The sequence below is a fragment of the Monodelphis domestica genome, chromosome 5, assembly GCF_027887165.1.
Source record: "Monodelphis domestica isolate mMonDom1 chromosome 5, mMonDom1.pri, whole genome shotgun sequence".
Lineage (NCBI taxonomy): Eukaryota > Metazoa > Chordata > Mammalia > Didelphimorphia > Didelphidae > Monodelphis > Monodelphis domestica.
Window position 1 is genome coordinate 233,801,492 of NC_077231.1, and position 15,811 is coordinate 233,817,302.

Sequence of the window (15,811 nt, forward strand, 5' to 3'; positions counted from 1 at the left end):
GCTTTCATCTTGACTTTGGTCTTCTGTTTCCCCTCTCTCTCCCATCTGGACTGAAGGGAAGTAATAAGAGCTTTGAAGTATCTAGTGCAGTGGTTCTCAACCTTTCTAATGCCGTGACCCCGCAATAAAGTTCCTCATGTTGCAGTGACCCCAAACCAAAACATTATTTTGGTGGCTACTTCAAAACTGTAATTTTGCTACAGTTATGATTCAGAATGTAAATACCTGATATGCATTATATATTCTCATTGCTACAAATTGAGAGGTTGAGAACCACTGATCTAGAAGATTCCAGACTTCCCATCTTCCTATCAGTGTCCTAAAGAACAATCCCTTATAGCAGTAGCTTTTGATGACAGTATCTATATCCAGAGCCAAAGGCAGATTGTCTGCAGATTCATAATCCTATGAAGAGCCTAGAAAATAATTTCCAGCACCCCCAGAAAGTGAAGAAAAAGGTTTCCACCTTAGGAGCCTCTCACTGGCCCCTTGTATTCCCTAAGCTAGAGCTCACTTTTACTGGTGGAAGACTTTGGTAGAGGGATGTTTTGTAATTATTTTTACTATACTATCTTAGTAATTACCTACTATCTAAAAAATACTTAAGTCTTGATAACTAAATTGATTCTCCATTGATAATCTTGGGGAGAAGCCGATGGGGAAAGGGCACCTAGGTGGTACAGTAGGTAGAGCACAGGGCCTAGAATCAGGAAGACTGAGTTCAAATCCAGCCTCAGACACTTACTAGCTGTGTGACCTTGGGCAAGTCACTTAACCCTGTTGACCTCAGTTTCCTCATTTATCAAATGAGCAGGAGAAGGAAATGTCAAATTACTTCAACATCTTTGCCAAGAAAACCCCAAATAAGGCCAAAAAAAGTCAGACAGGACTTAAATGACTGACCAGCAAACACTTGTGATCTATGACACTAGAACCTTTTCTGCCACCCTCAAAGAATATAGTAGCCTTAATCTTGGGATCCAGAGTGAGAGGGAGGTAGCATACTCTCCTCTCAGTATACGCTACATTTATTTTAGTGGGATTTAGCCTCTTCTCCTGGCATTCTCCTCTCTAGTCATATGACCCTGCAAGTTTTTATGTTCAGGAGAGTGTATATCAAGGGTCTTCTTCATGCTGGCTCATCTGCAGAAAATGTAAAGAGAAGAGATCAGGCTAAGAATGCTACCAAAGGCAAAGTGGTCAGAAGCTGTCTCATCAGTGTTCGGCTGTTCTCAGCACATCCCAAAGGAGCCAGGAAGCATGTCACCAGGCAATGGAGAGAGGTATGTGCAGACAGAGGAGTAAAAAGAGAGGAATCAGATGTGGAGAAAATTAGAGCTGAACCCCATTAAGCACGAAAGAATTCTCTGTCGCTGAGTCCTCTGTCTTGGCAACAGTAAAATCTTATATGTCAGTCTCCTAGACAAACACTCCCAGAAGAAACACGATGAATGCTCACTTTGGTTTAAACCATGGTATCCCCCCATTTACTTTGCTGGAAGGGGAGTATACTTCTAGAGCCAAAAAGAATCTCACAGAGCATCTAGTCCAACTCTACCCTTCCCCATTTTACCATCAGTTACTTACCTAAATTCATACAGCTAGGAGGTAGCAAAGCCAGGATTTGAACTCTGATCCAGTAGCAAGTTCAGGACTTTGAGTTCTAGGCTCTTTCCACTTTGTCACATAGCCTGAGGAGGGATGACTTCAAACCCTGTGGGACGTAAAAGGTGAGGAATGGGAGGTGCTAGTTTTCTCTACCTGTCTTAAGTAAAGAGGTGTCTTTCTGGAGGACCAATAAAAATCAACTAAGTTAGCTGGCATGTTTTTGGTAAGCATTCTCCATGGGTAGGGTGTTGTGGCAGATGCCTGAGGAGTAAAAGTTATGAAGGAACCTAGAGTCTAGTTAGGAAGATAAGACACTAACAGGTGAACAAGGAGACAGCAATAAAACACTTCGGAATTATATGATGTGGATACTCAATGCTCCAGAAATTTAGAAAAGGAAGAAGTCCAAGTTCACTACAGTCCCTGAAGAGGTAATCAATGTGGGGGAGGTATCATGGTCCCTACTGGGTAGAGTACAGACTTGGAGTTGGGAAAACCTAGGTTCAAATCCCACCCTTGACATTTACTAGCTTGTGACTTGGTGTGATAACCTTTCTGGGCCTCAGTTTCCTCACCTGTAAAATGTGGGGATTGAACTCAGGGACTTCTAAGTGAAGTCTATAATACTAAAATTCAATAAAGAAAATTTCAAGGCTTTGAGCTGGGCTTCAAAGGACAGGTAAGATTTGGAAGAACCAAAACAGAAATGTGAGTAGATGTAAACCCTAACTAACGAGTATCCTTTTCTTGTGTAGCAAGGGAAGGTGCAAAGTGGATTGCAAGGATTGATTGACAGCCCTCAAGCCAAGGATTCTACAAGAGCTGGCTGGGTCAAGATTCTAAGGGGGCTGGAGCAGCTCTCAACTGTCTGTCTGAAGCTGGATCTCCACACTGAAGCTGTGACTCAGCTCCCTGAGAAAACACCTTTCAAGCTGCCTGCCTTAGAATAACATCAAGACAAGGTTGAGAGGAAGTTCCCTATTCATTCTGGTGGACAGTGATTTGGGGAGAGAATTTCTCTCTTTCCTGGATCTTCTAAGGACTTTACAACTGGATGTCTGCAGTCTGACCCACCAAGGACTCTGTGTGAGAATCTGGGCTCCCTGTTTGGACTTCTTCTGTGTTAACTTTAGTTTAGTTTAGTTTAGTTTAGACAGGCTAAACTTAGAATAGGAACTTATTGGGTTAAGTATCTGGGTGGGTGATAGTCAGATGATCAACCTTCCCCTTTCCTTCCCCATCCTTCCCTTCCTTTATTAATAAACTTATTTAAATAGTTGTGTGTTTTCCCTTTCCTACAGCCTCCCCCCTCCTCCCTCAAATTCTCTATAGCACTGTCTCTATGTAGCTGAACTTTTTCTTTTGGGGGAATATGAGGGTGGAGATCTGAGGAAAGGTGGTTGAAATATTCCATTGAACAGCACAATTCCTACTTGTTTGCTCCCCAAAGTGGGGTGGAACAAAGGATATAGCAAGTAGCTCTTCCCTGTCCTTTTTTCTCTCCAGAGATGGCATTGAAGGGAAATTGAAGGAAATGAGGAGGAACAGACATAGGCTAATCTTAAATAAATTGGAAATAATGGGTCTAATTTTCCCTTTTGATTTCTCTAACCAGTGCCTAAACCTGTAAGATTTAGGGTATTCAGTCTCCCTGAGATTACTCTGGTGAGAGAACAATGAAAACATCCATTATTTAGGACTCCATTTGTAATTCTATTGTGAGCACAATATCTGGATTACAAGTGTCAGGACATGTGAAAATATTGACTGAGGCACTATGTGCTGGGAGCTGTAGCTTTGTAAATTTAAAGTTAGGAAATCCAAATACAGTATCACTTATTGACAGGCAATAAAGACCCCAAAGAAAGCATCCACACAAAGAGTTAAAAGTTCAGAATAGAAGGGATAATGGGACACTAATTAAGATTGTTCTTCACAGCTGGAAATTAGCCACTGTTCAACTACCAAAGCCTCTCAGGACTGAATGCTCTGTTCTAGAAGCAGTTAGGCAGCAAAATGGATAGAGCCCTAGACCTGGAGTGAGGAAAACCCAGATTCGAATCTAGCTTCAGATACTTAGGAGCTATGTGACCCTGTGTAAGTCACTTTAACCACAAAATGGAGATAATAACATCTTCCTTCCAGGATTATTGTGAATATTATCTGAGATAATATTTATAAAGCACCTGGCACACAATACTTACGGTAAGTTCTTCATTCCTTCTTTCTAGATAAACTAAGCAAGGCTAATAAGCAGAAACAAGGAATATTGTCATAATCAACAATTTCAATCCAATTTAGGAGGTTTGGTTGGCTTTTTTGAGTTATAAGAGATTAAAATAACTGCCTCTTCCAAGGAAATCAATAAGAAGAGCAGCTAGGTGATACAATGGATAGAGTGCCAGGATTGGAGTCATCTTTTTGAGTTCAAATCCAATCTCAGAAATTTACTAACTGTGTGACCCTAGGCAAGTCACTTAACCCTGTTTGCTTCAATTTCCTCATGTGGAAAATGAGTTGAAGAAGGAAATGGCATGACACTCCTATGTCTTTACCAAGAAAACCCCAAATGGGATTGTGAGGAACTGGTCATGGTTGAAAAATAACTGAATAGCAACAGATAACCTATTATTATCTACTATGTATCCTGTTTTGTCCTAGATGATTTGGGGGCATATGTATTAGTCAGAGTTCTTGCCTTGTAGCTGAAAGGGAAGTACTGGGTAGGAAGACCTATTGACTTGAAATTAGAAAATTCATCTCTTGGTTCCACCACTTACTAACTGTGTCACCTTGAATAAATCATTCAATCCCTTTGGCTCTAAGTTTCCTTCTCTGGAAGAGTGGTTGAGCCAAGTGGTAGCATGGGAACAGTGTAAGAGAACTAGCTTTAGCCTCAGGGGATCCAGGTTCAAGCCTTACCTCTGACACAAATAGGGCAGGTGAACCTTTACCTTCCATCTTAGTATAAAGTATAATTTGTATTTAATATCTATAAATAGGTAGATCTAATTTATGTTATATAATAAATCCTAATATCTAGCTGCAAGGACTAGGCATCTGGGTTGACTTGAGCAGCTAGTTAGTGTCTGAGGCCAAATTTGAACCCAAGTCCTCTGGACTTCAAGCTTGGTACTCTATCCACTGTGCTACCTAGCTGCCCCTCCTGGGCAAATCTCTTAATCATGACTACTGAATTCTTCCTCCATTTCGCAGGCAATTCTTTAGAAAACTAAATTGGAGATTGAGTCAACCTTCATTTACTTAAGCACCTTTTCTGTATTAGTCACCTTGTGGGTCAAGGGCTGAGATACAAAGATAAGTAGCGGCAGTCCCTGTCCTCCACGAGCAACCAGAAGCAAATCTACACAGCTAGAACAGAAGGAATTGTTTCCCCAGAGATTACCCACATCACAAAATCACAAGTCTGTACTTAAAAACAAACAAACAACAATATTGAGAGGTGCAAGGTCTTGGGTCTCTTCTCTTCTGACACTGTGAACACAGCTCCAGTGGAGCTCCTGCAATATGGGGGCTGCATGGGGGAGGCAATATAGAAAGCAGGAACGACACGGAATCAATCATCAGGCCATCACGTCAGATGGTTCTGCCTTTAACTAACTGTCTGAGCTGACCTTCAGCAGGTCACGTCACCCCACCAAACCTCAATTTCTTCATCTGTAAAGTAGGGATTATGTATGGTTTACCTGTCTTACAAGATTGTTTTGAGAAGCATTTAGGGATTTCACCATTCCTCATCAGTCCTTAGCTCACCTTTTGACCTTCATCTAGTTGAAGAGAAGATAAGAATGTGTAGAATCATGAAAGGTTTTACAAGATGTGTGTGTGTGTGTGTGTGTGTGTGTGTGTGTGTGTGTGTGTGTGTGTGTGTGTGCGCGCGCGCGCGCGCGCATGTGTAGATACTGGATCTACATTTCATCTGAGCAAGGAACTCTCAGTGTCAAAAAATCCTCCCACTGATGAAAACCAACTGACTACAATTTTGAACTATAGCCAAAGGGCTATAAAACTGTGCATACCCTGTGAGCTGGTGATGCCACTACTGGGACTGTATCCCAAAAAGATGATTTAAAAAGGGGGGGGGGGAGGACCCACTTGTACAAAAATATTGATGGTGGCAAAGAATTGGAAATAGAGGGGATGTCCATCCATTGGGGAATGGCTGAACAAATTGTGGTGGTGGATGTTGGTGATAGAATATTGGTGTGCTATAAGAAATGATAAGCAAGATAATTTCAGAAAAAGCTGGAAAGATCTTCAGAAATGGATGCAGAGCAAAATAAGCAGAACTGGGAGAACATTGTACACAATAACAGCAATATTATATAATGATCAACTCTAAAAACTTGGCTACTCTCAGTAATGCAATGATCTGGGACAATCCTGAAAGACATGCTGGGGAAAGCTACCACTTCCAGAGAAAGAACTGTTGGAGTCATTTTTCACATGAGTGTATTTATGGTTTTATTTGGGGTTTTGGTTACTATGAGTGCGCTCTTAAAACAGTGACCAATATGGAAGTGTGCTTTGCCTGACAATGAAAAGAAAGGAGGGAAAGAAAGTTGCCCTAGGAACTGAGGAGGAAAATTACATACCCAGCCAGTATGTTTCAGAGGCAGGTCTCAATCCAAATGACACTAACTCCAACCCTATCTATCTATTTATTAAATTACCCTGTGCTGCTGCTTCTTTATACTTAATTCCAGAGAATGGAAACTTTTAAAATGCTGTCAAACTGGGGCAAATCTGTTGAGGGGCAGTTAGGTAGAACCACTGGGCTTACAGTCAAGAAGACCTGAATTCAAATCCTACCATCTTCATGACTTTGTGTGTGTCTTGTAATTTTATTGTGCCTCAGTTTCCTCATCTGTAAAATGAGGGGCTAGATTCTGAGGTTCCTAAATCTATGATTCTATAAGAATGACATTCCAGGCAGAGGGGACAGTAGGAGTAAAGGGAAAGAAACTTCCCCAAAGTCACTGCCAACCAGATAAGGCAAAGCTGTGTCAGAAAATGATTTGTTGTTAATTGCCTCTTTCCTTTCTTAGGGAAGCTCTTTGTCTTATGGGGGTATTGTTGGCTTTTAATTTTTAACCTCAGCAGTGGCAGCAATAGACTTCAAATGGAGTGGGGAAAGCAGCCTGCTCATCAAGAAGGGTAAGTAGTTCATTGTTTTTTCATTAAGGCCTAAAATTACTGATCAGAGCAGGTGCGATATTATCATTTAATTTGTCTCTATTCAATTTTTTAGGCTGCAAGGGCTCTCCTGAGCCTCAGGGGGCACTAGCAAAAACCTGCTCCAGGCACCAATCATCTCAATGACTTGCAAAATCCAATGGAACTAGCAAGCAACTGACCTACCATAACTGAAGCATTCCCCACAATGAGCTCACTGGGGAGACTTCCACCAGGAAGTGACTCTTTGTACTGTGATGCCATCTAAGTATGGACTCCTTTGCAGGAAGGAACTGTCAAAGCAGCAAAATCAAGCTGTTTCTCTCTGCCCAGGGAAGTTTATAGATAGAAACAAGGTACAAATGCGCATCCTCCATCTTCTGGAAATTATTGTTACTGTTGGGTCTTTTCTCTCATGCCTGACCCTTTGTGAGCCCATTTGGGGCTTTCTTGGCAAAGATACTGGAGTGGTTTGCCATTCCTTCTCCAGTTCATTTTACAGATGAGGAAACCAAGGCAAATGGGGTTAAGTGTCTTGCCCAGAGACACATAGCTGGTGAGTCACTGAGATCAGATTTGAACTCAGGAAGATGATCCCTCCTGACTTCCTGAGAAGAGCCTTGGCTCTCTATCTACTGTACAACCTAGCTGTATCTCCTCTGTAAATTACAGTTAGTTAAAAAATCTGCCAAACTTAGTCAGAACATGGCAGCCATGTCGTCAGCCCTCTTTGGCAACATCCACCCATTTTGAATAGGGCAGGAAGCAACTTCCTCCATCTTCATCCAGGGAAGAAAGTAACTCATTGCTTCTCTATATAATGGCATAAAGGCACAGAGCAGAGTATGTACAGATCTCAGTGCCAGATAAGTTCTACCATCTATCTTCTCTGTCTACTCATGTGCCTCTGAACCACACTACACTGACTAGATCCACTACAAATTCATCTTATCTAGCCTTAAAAAAAAAAAAAAACAAACCTTTACCTTCTGACTTAGAATTGAGATTAAGTATTGGTTTCAAGAAAGAATGGTAAGGGCTAGCCAGTTGGGGTTTAGGGATTTGCTCAGGGTCAATATTTGAACCCAAGACCTCCCTCCTCCAGACCTGGCTCTCTATCTACTGAGCCACCTAACTGGCCCATCTTATATAGTTTTAACTAGGCTTTAGATGCAAAAGATAAGACTTTTACTCCTCCCTAGTTGGTTTTCTATCCTACTCATAGTAACTGTTCCAAATCTTTTCTTTTTTCTTTCATCCCTTTCCACTATTCTTTCTACTGAGACCGTTGACTCACACTTTCCATACAGACCATTTGAGGTAACATTCCTCTTCCTTCCTTCTCTAAATCTCAAAGCCTGTTGACATAATCTCTATCGTCTTCTCCTTTACTCTAGATTCTGATGAAAAAAAGTAGTCTTTCTCTTTGCCAAGGTCAACCTCATTATATATACCTTGGATCCTACTCCCTCCTTTCTCTTCTGACAGATTACCACCACAATCATCCAATCACCCATTTATGTACTGATTGTTCCCCTGTTCCCTACAATCATGCCCAGGTTTCCCCCACCCTAAGGAAATTTCTCATTTAGCCCTAACACTCTTTAAAGCTATTTTTATTTCTCTTCTCCCTTCATCTCCAAACTCCTTAAGGATAATTATTTACATTCATTGCTTCCACTCCCTATCCTCTCACTTTCCAACCCTTCACAATCACATTTTAACAATATTCAATTGAAACTGCTCTCCCCAAAGTCACCAAAGACCTCTTAACTGCCAAATCTGTTGGTCTTTCTCCATCCTCATCCCTCTTAACCTTTTTGTGGTAAGCTTTTCGACATGGATAATCAAATTCTCTTCCTGTATATTGTCTCCTCCCCAGGATTTTGTGACATGGCTCTCTTGATTTTCCTTCTACCTCTACCCTTACCCCTTCTGTGTCTCCTTTGAGGGAATCATCACCCAAATCACATGACTTAATTACTGGTGTATACCCCTATGCTCTCCTTCCTTTCCATTCTGCCAAGTGACTTTATCAGTTCCAATGGGCTTAATTATCACCTCTATGCAGATGACCTCCAAATCTGTATGTCATTTTACTTATCCCCATACATTTATTAAGCTACTGTCATGTGTCAGGCACTGAGCCAGGTGCTGAAGATGCAAAGACATCAATGCTCTCAAGCAGCTTACATTCTTCTGGGGGAGACAACATAGGATTCTCTCTCATGAGTACTAATCCTTTCCCTCAACTGTTTAATGGATGTCTCCAAATGAATGACTTGTCAGCATTTCAAAGTTGGCATTCCCAAAACATAAATTCATGACTTTCCCCATAAACCTTCCAAATTTCTCTAGTATTAAAGCTGGTGCTGGTTGTTTAGGGTTTTTTTTTTTATTTTTTTGTTTTTCAGTAGAGTCTGACTCTGCATCCCCATTTGGGGTTTTCTTGGCAAAGACACTGGAGTTGTTTGCCATTTCCTTCTCCAGTTCATTTTACAGATGAAGAAACTGAGACCACAGGGTTAAGTGACTTGCCCAGGATCACATAGCTAATAACTGTCTGAGACCAGAAGAGGAGTCTAATTCTTTTCCCTAAAAGGTAATACTGAGATGGTTCTGAAGGTTTAATTGACTCCTGAGACTAAAGGTTCTAGTGGTTGATGACAGTTTCCTGTTGGTCTTAAGTACAAAAAGCCATGAGGAATTCCAGCTCTTTTCTGACCACTATAGATAACTCTGAGGCAAGGTGGTTGTGCTCAGGTGAATCAACTCAATGTCATATCCTTGTTGAATTCTTCACCTGCTATGGCTAAGCAAATTTCCTTTTGCTAACCATTAAGGTCTGGTTTTATTCTAATCTCAAACCTGAACTATCAAGACACCAGCTGACCTGAAAGGCTGATACATTAAGCAAGTGCTCAATAAATATTCATTGGTTGATTGGTGGAAGACGAAATGTATGGCAATGCTACCACCACAGCCAATCCAAGAAGGCAACACTTTTCTAGGTCTGTAGAAAGTATTTGGGATGGGAAGAAGGTATGCCTGGAAATGTTTGTGAAACAGACAGGCTAATAGGTACATGCATTCCCCTTTTTTGAATTCTTACCTTCTGTTTTAGTATCAGTTCTAAAGGAGAAAAGCAATAAGAGTTGGGCAGTTAGTTAAATGACGTACCCAGGGTCACACAGTTAGAAAGCATCTGAGGCTAGATTTGAACCTAGGTCCTCCCAAATCCAGGCCTGGTGCTCTATCCACTGTACTACATAACTGCCCCTCGTTCCACTTCTGATTTACAATATGTATTTGATTTGGAGACTGGCTTTAATGTGGACAAGCTATGGATAGTCAAAGTCAGCCCTGGGTAAAGTTGTGAAATTTGTCCTTGCTATCACAATCACCCTATTCATGCCCCATTCCCTTTAAACTTCCTCTCATGCCTAGCCCCTTCAGGTAATTATATGGTGGCCCATTCTTGTCACTGAGTGATTTTTTATTCTCTACTTAAGACACCCATGCTGGTAATAGAAGACCTCTCAAGGATATTTATATTTTAGATGGGGATTCTTAGAGAAGAATCACTTTCAAGTCACAAAAGAATAAATCTATATTACTGGGAAGAAGCTATAATAAGAAGGTTAATATTTGGGACGAGGGGTCATCTTTCATAAATTTAGTGTCATTCATAGAAAGGAAATATTTCTAGAGAAAGGTCTACACAGGTACATTTCTGATTGTTTTTATGACACCCAAGAACTCCGTGATGTGTAAACCTCCTAAAACTAACTCAGGTTTGAGGCAATTTGTGGGTCAGCTTCCAAAGAAGAACCCTACTTTTATCAGGCTAACCAAAGTACAAAGTAAAAGATGTTTAATTAAACAACAAAGTAAAACAAGTTACAGTAAACACTCCTCCTGCACACATGACAATAATGTTTTCTCCTGTACATATAGAGGTTCACTGTCCTGTAGGTTACCATATCACCAGTGAGGAACTCCCAGAACATAGACAACCAGAGAAAAAAAACCACTGGAACCCCATTTATTTAGGGAATAATTATGACCTAGATATGTAGAGGGCTATATACATATGTAGGGAATACATATAGCCAAGGAATATACATGGCTAAGATAAATAATGTCTTCATTGGTGTAGTAACAGAAATTCTCTAAAAATGTCACTGCACCATTTTCTGTGGGGCTCTATTGGTCATTAGCTGTGATGTGGCTTCTTCACTGAGCAGCTGCTTTCTACTGCCATCTACTGGTCTTCAATTGGGATGGTTTCTTCTCTGCCTGTGGGCTTCCCTCTTTTTAGCTTATAGCCCCAGGAGCTCTATCTTTTGTGACATTGACCTCAGCCAGCCACACCCAGCCAGCTAACTAGAGAAATCTTTAGGTATTTTAAAAATTGGCTTTTCAACTGTGCTATCCTCTCCTACTACTACAATTCTCTTTGTCTTTTTTTTTGTCCTTTATGATCCTAATTATACCCTTGACTCACTAATCCTAAAATCATCCCAGGGAGTCCATTTAGCAAATGTGCAAAGAAACTACATGAAACTGCAGTGCCATTGGTGGCCATGAAAATCACTTTGGGTACAAACCTGGCAACTTTTTAATTTTTAAAAAATTTTTTAATTTTAATTTACTGTCTGTAGAAGTGAGCAAGTCTTCCTTGTCTTGCAATAGAAGGCACTCAATGAAATGCTTGTTGGATTGAACTGGTATGGAATACATTTGAAATTTTCTAATATTTTGACTACTAATTTCAGGGGGTCAAGAAATCAGGACATGTTTGACTTCAAATTGAAAAGTTTTGTGTTTTAGCATGTCTCTACTTTCTGCTCCCCTCTTTTCTCCTAAGACTCTTTACCTTCTGTTCTTCTGACCTGAACTCTCAAAGTACAGTAAGGTAGTTCTGAATTTCCACACTGCAAGTACCCTATCCTTCTATACTTTGTCTCCTCCTTCTCTGGGACTCTCCTCAATTAAAAATTCATTCTCTTCCAGTACTTTGCTCTGAACTATCTGTCGATTAGAAAGGTATCTAAAAACCCATTCACTTTAAGTTAGGAAAGGCTATTAACACTCAAAAGTGTTTAACTCCTCCTAGGCCTGATTAAAAAGAGATTTGTTTAACTGAAGGGACAGTATTTAATGATAGCATCTCAGAAAGTAAAATTTACTTGGAGGGGGAAAAAAGCCCAGAATAGGAACTGTTTTAAAGTACCCCTTAAATTTCTCCATTTGGGCTATAGTCCATTATGCCAATAGGAGAAACTGACCTTAGAAGCAGTGTTTCAGAAAGGGGAGATGAAGCAGCGATAGAAGATTGAAACAGTATTAGAATTCTTTTGGCAGCTTTACCTCTACTTGTAACTTCTGATCAGTTCCATGCTACTCTTGAATCAGATTGTTATCCTTCCCTCCTCTTCCTCTTTCTCTTGTCCTACTTTTTTTCTCCCCTCATTTCCACCACTAATTGCCCTAACTCTTCCAAAAATGAGAAAAGGAGACCTCAAATTCAGGAAATGGGGGGGGGGGGAATTGAGAGGGAATTTGTAAGCAGTCAGCTCCAAGTAGGGTAAGCAGAATGATTGAAATGGACAAAGGGGAGCCATTAGAAGCTACATGGGGCAATGGAATGATCTCTGACTTTTCAATCAAAGAATGTGGACTCAGATGCAAGCTATGCTAGTTACTATCTGTGTGACCTTGAGAAAAGTCATAACTGGTCCAGTCATAGATATTCCTTGTCTATAAGTGTTTCATATATATAATGTATATGTAGATATTTATCTCGCTTCATGTGTTTCTGGGCCATAACTATTGCCTACCCATATGATCCTCCATGTTTTCTCAACTTAAGCTCTCCAGGCCTTGGTTTCTTCACCTGTAAAGTGAATGGGCTAGCCTAACTGACCCCAAGGTTTTCATCAGCTCCACGTTGATGGTTCCTTCAGTCCGCCATGCTCCATTTCTCTCTCCTTAAGTTTCTGTTCCCTTTTCCTTCTCCTAAAACCCAAAGCATTTTCTGTTGGTGTTAGGAGAAGGGGGGGGGGCTGACATTTACCATTTCAGTGACTTTTCTCCCCCCCTCCCCATCTCAAGGCCTGTGTTGTCATTATAGAGACAGAAATAGCTTTTATCCACATATTTCAAAACAGACATGAAGCTGGATTCTCCCCATGTATCACTGCAAGCTCGACACCTTTCAAAGCTGTGTTCACTCTTTCAAGGTCACCGGGGGTCCTCCCATTCAGTGTACTAAGCAAGTGGCTACACAGTGGGGGAATCCACGGTTTGATGGGAAAGTCAGTTGTTTGAATGGTTCCTAGCCTTGTGTCCTCAGGCATCGAGACAGCACATGAAGAACCCTATAGGTCACTGCGGAGAGGAGACACTATGAAAGCCAAGTGTGCTCTATGATCAGCTTAATACGCCTTCCCATATAACAAGGCTTCCCAAATATTGTGTCAGCAACAGGATTAGCCCGGGGCAAACCAGAAAGGATTTGAAGTTTGTCTTTAGCATCCCTCCATTTTTTACTTTCTTTATTGATCCCTTCACTGACTTGGCCAGAAGTTACCATGTTATCTGTTAGGCCACTAGGCTATTTCCATTGCTGGCTTCAGCATTATTAAATTTAAAGTGCCATGAAGATAAGGTTGGCATGTATATGGGTGAAAGGTTGTTTGTTAATTTATTTTTAATCCATCCAATGTCCTTGATTATGCATGCCACCATTTTCTTCTATTAGCCTGGCTAATTGCAAGCTTACTATCTGCCCAGCTGCTAGTGTCATAGGATCACAGGGTTTGGAGCTTCAAGGGGCTTGGAGGAGCTCTATTCAAACTTCCTCCTTTACAGCTCCTGTCTCCAGAGTCCTGTCACTGGAATGATGAAATGCAATTGAATCCCTACGTATGAGGATCCGTCTTCTATCCCCAAAGTGAAAATGTAGGAAGAGAAATCTTGAGAGAAGTCCAAACTGGGAGCCTAGACTAGACAGAATCTAGTAAAACTCAGAAATAGGCAGATAATGTTTTAAATGAACACACAGAAATGTGCTTTCAACAATTGGACCCTAGAGAAGTTGACAAGGGGCCAAGTGGAATTGAAAAGACCTTATTTCTCTTCAACCCTTGTTCTAAATCTTGCAAGAGGTTTCCTGACTGCTCTCTGATTATATCTCCTGATCTTACAGATCTTCAAGGTTTCACATCCAGAGGGCTGATGATAAAGCATCCTACTACCCACTTTTTCACAGAGAGATGATGGCTCAGATAAAAATGAGTCATGTCATGTGCTTTCTAGGCTTGCCCAGTATGGAAATTTGTTTTGTTTGGTTATAGTCGCTTATAATAAAAGGGTTTTTGCTTTCTTTTTTCCATTGAGGAAGAAGTAGACTAAGAAGATGGAAGAAGGGAGTTGGGGGGAGGAGGGGTAGAGACAGAGACAGACAGAAAGACAGAGAGGGACAGAGAGGTTTATGTCTAAATTATCCAAATAATTAATGTCAGATTTTAAAACCATCTTTGAAATCTGGATGAGTCAAATGTTTCTCCAACTCAGAGCTCACAAAGCATCCATTTTTGAACCAAGACCATTGGGACACAAAACACATCTCAAAATCAACTTTGTTTTTTCACTCTTACCTTCTGTCTTAGGATGGATACCAAAGCAGAAGAGTAGTGAGGGCTAGGCAATTGGGCTTAAATGACTTCTCTAGGGCCACACAGCTAGGAAGTATCTGAGGCCATATTTGAACCCAGTTCTTCCTGGCCTAGCTCTCTATTCACAGAGCTACAAAGCTGCCCCTTGAAATCAATTTTTTAAAACAATATTTTATTTTTAAATATTTTTGCATGGTTACATGATTAATTTTCTCTCCCTCTCCTCTTCCCCCCCCTCCCAGAGTTGACAAGCAATTGCACTGGGTTATACATGTGTTATCGCTTAATACCTATTTCCATATTATTCATTTTTGTAATAATCTTTTAAAACACAAACCCCGGATCACATACCCAGATAAACAAGTGATAAGCCATATGTTTTTCTTCTGTGTTGAAATAAGCTTTTTTTTTTTAAACCCTTACCTTCCACCTTGGAATCAGTACTGTGTATTGGTTCCAAGGCAGAAGAGTGGTAAGGGCTAGACAATGGGGGTCAAGTGACTCAACCCCCCAGGTTCACACAGCTGGGTGAAATAAGCTTTTAAAGAAGTTATCAATTGATCTTTGGGGTGATAGCTTGATGCTACTATTAGGGAGGCCACCAAGGAAAGGCATGAGTCTGTAGTCACCAGCAGGAAATCATTTAGAGTGCAGCTTCTGAAGGAGGAAATACATCATCCCATTCCTATTTATGTCATTTTTCTTACTAAGGTCAATTGTTTCTATCCACTAAAAGATGCCAGGTATTTGGTCCTCTCTACATTTTGGCATCCTGCAGAAAAGTCTAGCTGTCACACCTTAGATCTAGCCCTGGCAACTAACACTTCCCTATATACTTTTCCTTTTGCATAATACTTTGATTTGTATAGTACTTTATATTTTTTCAAAATGTATTCACATACCTAATTTTTTTCTTTTTAGTCTAGTGCTATTTAGACTTGGCCTCTAGAAGAAAGTATTTTAGCAACCACCCATATATGTTAGCATTCACATTCTATCATGAGCCTTCCCTTCACAGAAATGGACTCTGATTTCATTTAATAGAGTTCTAGTGTAGAACGGCTACATTTACCCCATGAGCAAAGGTGATCTCTGGTCATTGGCAAAAACCTAACAAAAACTTACAAAGGAAAGGAGTATCCTGACAAGCCTTTGGTGTATCTGATCCTTGGCCATGATTTGACTAATTCATCTATGAGACCACTGGATGGTTTCATTTGCTGGTGTCTGAATTTTAAATTGGGTTGTATATTGTTAGCAGACAATGCTACAAGAAAATGCTTAATATCTGCATCTAGAAGGCCAGGCCCACTTTAATTTTCTTT

General features: G+C 40.6%; 1 long non-coding RNA gene across 1 annotated transcript; it reads left to right on the forward strand.

Annotated features, from left to right (window-relative positions):
• Positions 1-1,823: 1,823 nt before the first annotated feature.
• Positions 1,824-7,757, forward strand: LOC130454620 (uncharacterized). The gene is made up of 3 exons (XR_008912364.1): positions 1,824-2,039; positions 2,364-3,813; positions 6,678-7,757. It is a non-coding gene; the product is annotated as an uncharacterized LOC130454620 (long non-coding RNA).
• The last annotated feature ends 8,054 nt before the right edge of the window (positions 7,758-15,811 follow it).